Here is a 9,709-nt window from a genome sequence, read left to right on the forward strand (position 1 = left end):
TGATTATGTTTTTTTTATACTTAGAGTCAATAGTAAAAAAAAAAACTAGTTTTCAAAATACAGGATACCAGGTACAAATTATGCTTTGTGGCCTGGAGGTTGATGCGCACAGTCTCTTTGTGTGAAAATGCAATGTTCTGATTTAATGATAATAATTTTTGTTAATCTTTGTAGATTTGCTCAGGGTTTATATCTACGGCAAGTAGACATGCTTCAAGATGGCATTGCAAAGAGCACAGCGACACTTTCCAGGATGTCAAAGAAACTCAGAAGAATTTGTGTACAAAGCCTGGAGAAGCACCGGAAAAAAAAGAGACAGAAAGTTGGTGGAGTTAATGTCCTTGTTCACATTGATGAAAGCAAGTTTTGCCACAAACGCAAGGTAGTGTAATCTAAAAATGCAATTTTGACTTTCACTGACATTTTATTTATTTTGTTTAACCTAAAGAAGGGTTATCTCATGCTTAAGTATAATAAAACAGGAATGTGTTCTTAACACAAAAATTAAATTAATATTCAATGTTTAATTCAATACTTTGTTACTTGTTTACAATACATTTTATTAAAGGGTTAGTTCACCCAAAAATGAAAATTCTGTCTTTATATCCTCACCCTCATGATTGTTCTAAACCTGCAAGACTTTCTTTTATCTTTGGAACACAAATGAAGATCTTAATTATAAAATATGAGCGATTCCTGTCCCTCCATTGACAGCTACGCAACTACCACTTAAAAAAATTCATGAAGAAATCATAAAACTAAACCATGTGATTCCAGTGGTTTAACCTCAATTTTATAAAATGACGCAAGTGCTTTGTTTCCACAAAAAACACACACATAATTTACCACTTTACCACTTTTTGGGTGAACTGACCATTTAAAGATTTTCTTATTATGTAAGCATTGTTATTGTGTTATATGGAATTTAAAAGAGTTTTAGATGAGAACACCTGATTAGAAATAAATTGATACATGGCTGATACAGAGATTTTCTTTAGTAATTTTTTTTTTCTTTAGTAATACTGTTCATGCTGTTTTTTTTTGGTAGTATGCAAGAGGACGCTTTGGCAACACCTGGAAAAGAAAGCGAACGTGGGTGTTTGGTATACTTGAGATCAAAGCTGCAAGCAGACGCCCCATTCTTCGCCTTGTGAAGAAAAGAAACAAGGATACCCTTGTTCCCATCATCAGGAAACATGTCAAACGTCAAAGTCTAGTTGTGAGTGATGAGTGGAGAGCATATGCCAGTCTTTCCCAGGAGGGCTACAAGCATGTCAGAGTCAACCACAGCCAGAATTATGTAGATCCACAAACAGGACTACATACTCAAAACATTGAGAGAGCGTGGCAGACTTACAAGAGGGAAGTTTGGCGTATGTGGGGGAATCGTTCTGAGAAGGCCTTAAAAAAACAGCTCAGCTTCACAGAGTGGACCTACTGGTTAGCCAGAAGATATAAACATGGAGTACTTGGAAGACTTCTCAAGGACATAAGGAATGTTAACCGCAGATAAGTTTAGGAACTTTCTGTAAACCTTACTGTCATGAAAGGCAAAATGTATTAATTAATTATTGTTTGTAGTTTATAACTTTTGATCTTGGCCTCAGGCATTTGAAATGTTGTTGTAGACAAGTATTGCGAGAATTTTCTCGTTTTGAAATGCTCAATATAATGTCATATAATCAGATGTGATCCTGATACCCTAGTAAAGAATGGGTTGTATTATTTGCAGTGTTTTTTTAATTTAATAAAAGTGCATTTTTTCTCTGATGTGCTGCCTATGGTGTTTGTTCTACTTCAGTCAGGTATGCAAAACTGTTCTCGTTTTAAATCGTAATTATGTTGCATATAATTAATGGAAACCTGTACGCTAATCTGTTAATAGGTTATAGACTTTCTACTGATATCAACTGTTTTTCACTTTAATTAGATAGTCCTAAATTATATCTACTAACGCTTAGTGGAGAATGTCTATTAATAGTCTACTGATCATAAACAATATATTTGTTGACAAGAAACAGATAAGCAACTAATCTTTAGTTGACTATCAACCGATTATCAACAAATGGTAAACTACAGATTTTTTTTTTTAAACAGTTTTTATTCAGTTGAAATAATCATTAATGTGATGCATTTGGGACCCCTATACAGTATCATGTACAGATCATATGCTGACATGACAGTTGACTTTCAACTGACAGATTGATTTTGAGTTGTTGGTAGACAGCTTAGAAGATGGTCACTCAATCTACAGAAAGTTAGTTGATAATTGGCTAATAACTTGTTGCAAAATAACATTGAAAGTCAACAGGCACTTTTTGTAAAATCTGTAGATTAACACTTGAAATGTACCTTATAGTCAATAGGCAGTTAGTTGAACGTGTGTTACTTGTCTGTTGAAACAGTGTTGTTGAATGTCAACTGATATTAACACTTGAAATGTACCTTATATGTACCTTATAGTCTATAGGCAGTTAGTTGAATGTATGTTACTTGTCTGTTGAAACAGTGTTGTTGAATGTCAACTGATGCACTGTTGACAAGCTACTGAATGGCTACTAATAAGTAGTAGAGTCTCAATGAACGGACTATCAAAATAAAGTGTTACCGTCCGTTTTTTTTTTTTTTCATGTTATCAGTTCATTGACTGGCTCTTCAGTGTAACTGGAGGTGCTGTGCAGGGTTTCTCCAAGACTTCCATCCTCACAGCCAAGGGTGAGACACTTAAGATTGATTTTGTTTTGGTCAAAGTATAATTTTTTGTAGTTTCTTCAATTATGCAAAACTTTACATTGACCAAGATTAATAGATTCTGAAAATGTATTGTTCATTGTTAACTCATGTTAAATACTGCATTATCTGATGTTAACAAAACAACCCAAATTTTAATTTGATTTTCATATGACAAAAAGAAAAAAGTTACAATCCATCCATCCATCCATCCATCCATCCATCTTCAACCGCTTATCCGAAGTCGGGTCGCGGGGGCAGCTGCTCCAGCAGGGGGCCCCAAACTTCCCTATCCCGAGCCACATTAACCAGCTCTGAATGGGCGACCCCGAGGCGTTCCCAGGCCAGTGTGGAGATGTAACCTCTCCACCTAGTCCTGGGTCTTCCCCGAGGCCTCCTCCCAGCTGGACGTGCCTAAAACACCTCCCTAGGGAGGCGGCCAGGGGGCAACCTTACCAGATGCCCAAACCACCTCAACTGACTCCTTTCAACGCAAAGGAGCAGCGGCTCTACTCCGAGCTCCTCACGGATGACTGAGCTCCTCACCCTATCTATAAGGGAGAAGCCCGCCACCCTTCTGAGGAAGCCCATTTCGGCCGCTTGTACTCGCGACCTAGTTCTTTCGGTCATGACCCAACCTTCATGACCATAGGTGAGGGTTGGAACAAAAAATGACCGGTAGATCGAGAGCTTTGCCTTTCGGCTCAGCTCTCTTTTCATGACAACGGTGCGATAGAGCGAGTGCAATACCGCCCCTGCTGCCCCGACTCTCCGGCCAACCTCCCGCTCCATTGTCCCCTCACTCGTGAACAAGACCCCGAGGTACTTGAACTCCTTCACTTGGGGCAAAACCTCATTCCCTTAAATTCCAAAGTTACAATCTCTTAGTTTTAATACAAATCAACCCCTGGTACAAAAAGTGCTCAAAGTTGAAGCAACTCCCTCTTATTATTATTTTTCTCTTTTCCTCTAAACAGAATCATAAGAAAAATACTTTGTTGTTTATTTTTGAGCATGATAACAAAAGGCAAGTGATTGTCAAATGATTTTCATTCTCTCTCTCTCATTTGGTTTCATTCAAGACCGTGTTATTTGACTAATTTGTCACCCATTCTGTCTTAGCAACCTTAATGGCTTTGAGATCCACCCCAGAGTTTAAGAAGAAGTCTGTGTGGACCAGAGCGTATGGATGGTGATCTTAATGGGGCATCATTGTCTAACTCAAAACTTTGGCAAAGAGAGGACACATTTATTTAATTGCCTGCTTGGAGAAATATCTAGAGAAGAAAACAAACGTTTGACTAGTATGTGAACTGTTATAAAACCCAAAGAATTGTGAGGTGCATAACAATAACAACCAATATCCCATTATGTACTTTAATGTACATTACATGTTAAATGTATTGACTGTTTTTGTGACCAAACAAGTTCATAAGATATACATACTATATTTGTGCCACATCAAGTTTCAAAATTTTTTTTACGTTTTTGCTACGTTTCGTGTATGCATGCTCTGTTTGCATAAGTTTCCTGTCACTACTGACCTGAAATCGAGATCAGTATAATTTGTTGAAACTTGCTTTGTGAGGACCTACAGAGCCCCAAATGTCAAAATATCCCCCTTTTGTGTTAAGAAAGTCACATGCGGTTATACACAGAGGTGAGTAAACAATGACTGAATTTTCATGTATGTGTGAACTATCACTTTAATTACTACTGTGATGGGTCTCCCCCTTCACTGTCCAGGCTTACCAGTGTGTGTGTGGCTGGGAGGCTCATCATGTTAACTAATCACACCTGATTTTGCTTTAGAAGTATTGGGTTCTGTTAGTTTGGCCTGGTCTTCCAGCGGTATTTGTTTGTTTGGTTGTGTTTTGTGTTTTATTTGTCAGATTCTGTTGTTTCTATATGTTATTATGGTTTTCTGCTTATGTTAATGCTACACCCTATCTTACACCCATGCATCTGTCAACACCACAGACAAATACACTGTTTAAAATGATTCTTATTTGATTAAATAAACATGTTTCATCTATTGTAAGCCCCACCAATTAACTGCCCTCCTTTAATTTGTTATGTATCTGAGCCGGTCATGACACTACTCAAATGTTCCCAAAAATGGATCGATGTGCAGTGAAAGAACTCTGTGTTGGTCTTGGTACTGTTGTGCATGCGTACTGTATTCCCAGCTTTGGCCACTGGGGGGCAGTTTGGAAATTCAAAAAGCATAGACTGATTTTAGAAGATCAAAAAAAATCGACCTCCTGTCACAGATTTTAGCCCTGCAAATGTGTAATAGTTTAATTTAGGCTAAATTTGTAACCCTGTTTAACCATTCTTGCATTGTTTTTAGTTGCGAGCTTTGTTTTGTTCTCCATTCATGGAAAGAGCCTTCTACAGTGTTCATTGTCTTCCAGAGAACTGTGTAACTTAAATGGAGATGTCCTTATGGTGATTCTAAGAGCAAACAAATTATTTTTGCATTTTAATTGTTATGTTAGTTTTCGCCTCCTCTGGATATATCCAAAGCCATATTTCATGTACATTTTTATTTGTCCTTGATTCGTTTAAAGGGAATGACCTTTATTTGAGTCATCTGATTTGCCTTCAATTAATCTGTTTTCCAAATATTGAGCAACAAATTTATTAATGTAATTTAATGCTAGAGGAGCCTAACATTCTCAAGGTCACAGTCAATGTTCAAGCCTTCCTGGTTTTTATTGGTCAGTTCATGTCAGAAATTTGTGAAAAGGTGTGGTAACACGTCACTGATATCAAATAAATGTGGAACGCCATTCCCATCTTCAGTTCAGGAATTTAGTTTACCGAAAAATCTGCATTGGGAGATCAACTATATCAAAATGAAGACAACTGTCACTGTGCTCTTTTTTATGAGCCTCTTTGGACTGAATTCCAGTTTCTATGTATATTACTTTTATGTGAAAGAGTCTATGACTTGGGATGATGCACAGATATACTGCAGAACACACTATGAGGATCTGTCCACTGTCAGCAGTCAAGATTTACAGCAACTCTCTAATAATGCTCAAGAAAACTATTGGATTGGACTGCAAAAACTTGATCACTTAAAGAACCTATGGCAGTGGTCTACTGGTGTGATGGCAACAATTAATGAATGGGACAGTGGAGAACCAAATCATGACAATGAAAAATGTGGTTGTGTCAAAAAATCAAATTCTAAATTGCATGATGCTCCGTGCTCTCGGACTTTACAATTTTATTGTATGAAGGTCTATGAGTTGATCCTGGTGCAGCAGACAAACACATGGGAAGAGGCTCTGAACTACTGCAGACAGCACTACATTGATCTGGCCATTATAAACTCTGAAATTATTATGGTAGAGGCGAGAATCACAATCAAACCAGCCCAGACAGAAGATGTGTGGACTGGCTTGCCACAGTGGACTGGCTGACCCACAGATTGTGATCGAAAGCTCAACTTTATCTGTGTCAAGAGCACAAACATTACTGTAGTCAGTTATTAATTTACTCTGCAGATGTGTGAAGGGAATTTCCTAATAATGGTGATTGGTGGCTGGTGATTTTTAGTTACCTTGCTTAGTTTAAAACTGCTGAACTTTATGATGATATCAAGATTCTGCCATTATGAAAGGATTTAAAGAAACAGCCAGTTTTCAGTAAAATAGCCTATCACAAAGAAGTAATATACTGCGTGTCAGTAGAGAGCAATCTAATATATTGACCTTTGCTGTAGTTTGGATTTATTTGAGGTGTGCCTTACTTTGGTCACATGTTTGTATTAGACACTATTCTTTAAGTGAACTTTTAAGTCACTGGTTACACAGTGGTTACATTAGTGCTAATTTCATCTGTACTCTCTGTCAGGTCTGCTTTTAGGTTAAAAACATAAGCTCTATTTGGCAGTCTAGTGATTAGTTCTCAACAAATGCAAGAAATACTATTATAAAATGTTGTTTCTCTACATTTAAATATTAAATCTTTTCTCAAATTCTTTCTGAATATGTGAATATTTTAGCTTGTGTTCCTCAAAGTTTGATTTATTATACATGAAATTGTGGCAGTTTTGCACAAACATTGTTGTCTTTACAAAATAAAGAAGGAACATAAGATCACTCTGCCTGCATACATTTGAAATTTTCATATTGATAATTTTATATTTATATTCATGTCAAAAGTTCATTTTAGTGACATGCATCCCTGCAGCAGAGCCCTGTTGACACTGTCAGTGTCTTTATGACGTCTGTCTCTATATTGTTGGTCACTAATAGGCGATTGTACTTCTGGTTTTTAAAACGTAATTGGTGGGTTGCACAACTGACCATAGTTTTTGAAAATCTCATTATAAGTGAGATATATTTCTGTAAAAAAATCAAGATATCATTTTAATTTTACAATGAATCGGTTTTCTGTCTAGGAATGATTGTGACTGATGAAGCTTTATGTGATAATGTTTTGGATGAATGTTTGAGGATATACAAAAGTTCAGGGTTTTTACAAATGCCGAGATATCAAATGTTAGTTGATGGGACATTAGTAGATTATTTGGTAGATTCTGGGGCTAGCAATTTTACTATACGACCATGTGACTTGCCATGTGTCCCAAAATTGACAGGTTCAGTGCATAAAGCGCACTTTGGCCTAGGGCCATTTGATTTCTGAAAAATTCACAGTGCCTTTGGAGTGTGAGATGGAGAAGGGGAGAACATTTAAACATGCGTTTCTGTGTTCACCAGCTTGTCCGGTACCTCAAATGGCCAGAGATTTAATGTGTGAATTGAATTTGACCCTTACTTCATTTGGAATTAGCATTGAGGAAGAACCACAAATATGTTGTTCTAAATTTGAACATCAGTGGGCATATGAATGGCGTGTGAAAAATGATGATTGGGCAAAAATGATCTTGAAATTGGCAAAAGATCGAACAATGTCATTTAACACAGAAAATATGACGCCTGACCAATTGCATTGCACGTCACATGTCGTAATTGAACGGGAACCACAATATGAGGAGGGGTGGTTTAACAGGGTAGAAAATGAGACTGTGAAATTTGATAAGATTTTCTGGACAGAAAATGTGTGTGCGCTCTCAGCTTGCCTGACAGAAAAACAAATGCAGTTCTATTTGATAGCAGGAGGCACTGAGCCACACTTTATTAACGATCAAGGCCAAAGAGCAGCTGTTGGCAGATCTGGGCCCCTTTGTGAGAGAATGCATGAAAGCAACAAATTGGGCTGAAATAAGTGCAGAAGTGAAACACAGGAAAAGTGTAGGAGCATTTATGTCAAATGTGATTTTGAGATTGAAGTGCAGTATGTGGATGATTTGTTGATCTGTGCATGTGATGAAGCTACATGTGTGGCTGACTCTGTGTCCCTTTTGAAGCACCTAGAAGGAGAGGGACACAAAGTCAGTCTTTCAAAATTACAGTTTGTGAAACAGGAAATAACGTTTTTGGGACATGTTATCAGACCAAACAGTAAATCTAAATGTTTACAGACAATAAAAGATGTGCCAAAACCAATTACGAAAAAACAATTATTGTCATTTTTAGGAATGTGTGCTTATTGTCGTACATTTATTCCTACTTATGCCATTCTTGAACAGCCTTTACGAGCCCTGATGGCAGGGAAAGGGCTGAGGTCATGTGACAAGCTTGTTTGGACAAGCGAAGCCGAGGAGGCATTTGCTAACATAAAAGTACAAATGGCTCTGGCTCCCACTTTAGGTCTGCCAGATGTAAACAAACCGTTTGTTCAGAAGGTTGATGAGAAAAATAGGTTTATGACTTCTGTTCTTTTGCAGACTCATGGAGACAGACTGCGACCTGTGGCATATTTTTCAACCAAACTCGATGCAGTAGCAGCAGGTCTACCACACTGTTTGAGGTCCGTGGCGGCTGCTGAACTGGCAGTACTGGCATCCAGGGAATTTGTGGGGTATTCTGATTTAACTTTGATGGTTCCACATGCAGTCTCCATGATTTTGCAAGAACAGAGAACGTCACATTTATCTACAGCCCGATGGCTGAGGTACCACACAATTTTATTGGACATGCCAAACATAACTGTTAAAAGATGCACAATTTTGAATCCTGCCACACTCCTCCCCACAGAGGAGGATGGCGAGGGACATTACTGTTGTCTGTCAGCGCTTGAACAGGTGTGCACACCGCGTCCAGATCTATTAGACACGCCATTAGACAATTGTGACAATATCCTCTTTGTGGATGGGTCGGCTTCCAAAGATCCACAAACAGGAAAGAATAAGGTTGGTTACGCGATTTGAGGTTGTGACATCTGGCAAACTGCCATCAAATTATTCAGCTCAGGCAGCTGAACTGGTTGCTTTAACAGAAGCATGTAAACTTATGGCAGACAAATTTGTGACAATTTACACAGATTCGCGTTATGCCTTTGGGGTAACACACGATTTTGGTGCTTTATGGAAGCACAGAAAATTTCTGAAGTCAGATGGTCGTCCAATATTAAATGCATCTCTTGTGTCTGAGCTTTTGGAGGCCATTCTTTTACCAGACAAGGTCGCGATTTGCAAATGCGCAGCGCACACTAACGATAACAGTTCAGTCTCAACAGGAAACGCACGAGCAGACGCGGCAGCGAAGGCCACGGCAGCAATGGAGACAAAAGAGACTATGTGTGCTTTGTTATCTGACAATAACCTCAACATTTCTTCTTGTTTACAGAGCATGCAAACTTTTTCCACAGGCGAGGAGAAAAACAAGTGGAAGGCGGCTGGCTGTAGCTTTAAGGAGAATGTGTGGATGAGCTGTGATGGCATGCCTTGTTTACCCAAACACTTCTTTCCTCATTATGGAAAGTTGATACATGGGTTAGACCAGGTATCAAAAGCGGGGATGGTTGCGCAAATGAAAGAATTCTGGTTTACAAAGGGTTTCACGATATTTGCTGAAAATTTTTGCAAAAGATGTGTCATTTGTAACACACATAACGTGGC

The sequence above is a fragment of the Xyrauchen texanus genome, chromosome 2, assembly GCF_025860055.1.
Source record: "Xyrauchen texanus isolate HMW12.3.18 chromosome 2, RBS_HiC_50CHRs, whole genome shotgun sequence".
Classification (NCBI taxonomy): Eukaryota; Metazoa; Chordata; class Actinopteri; order Cypriniformes; family Catostomidae; genus Xyrauchen; species Xyrauchen texanus.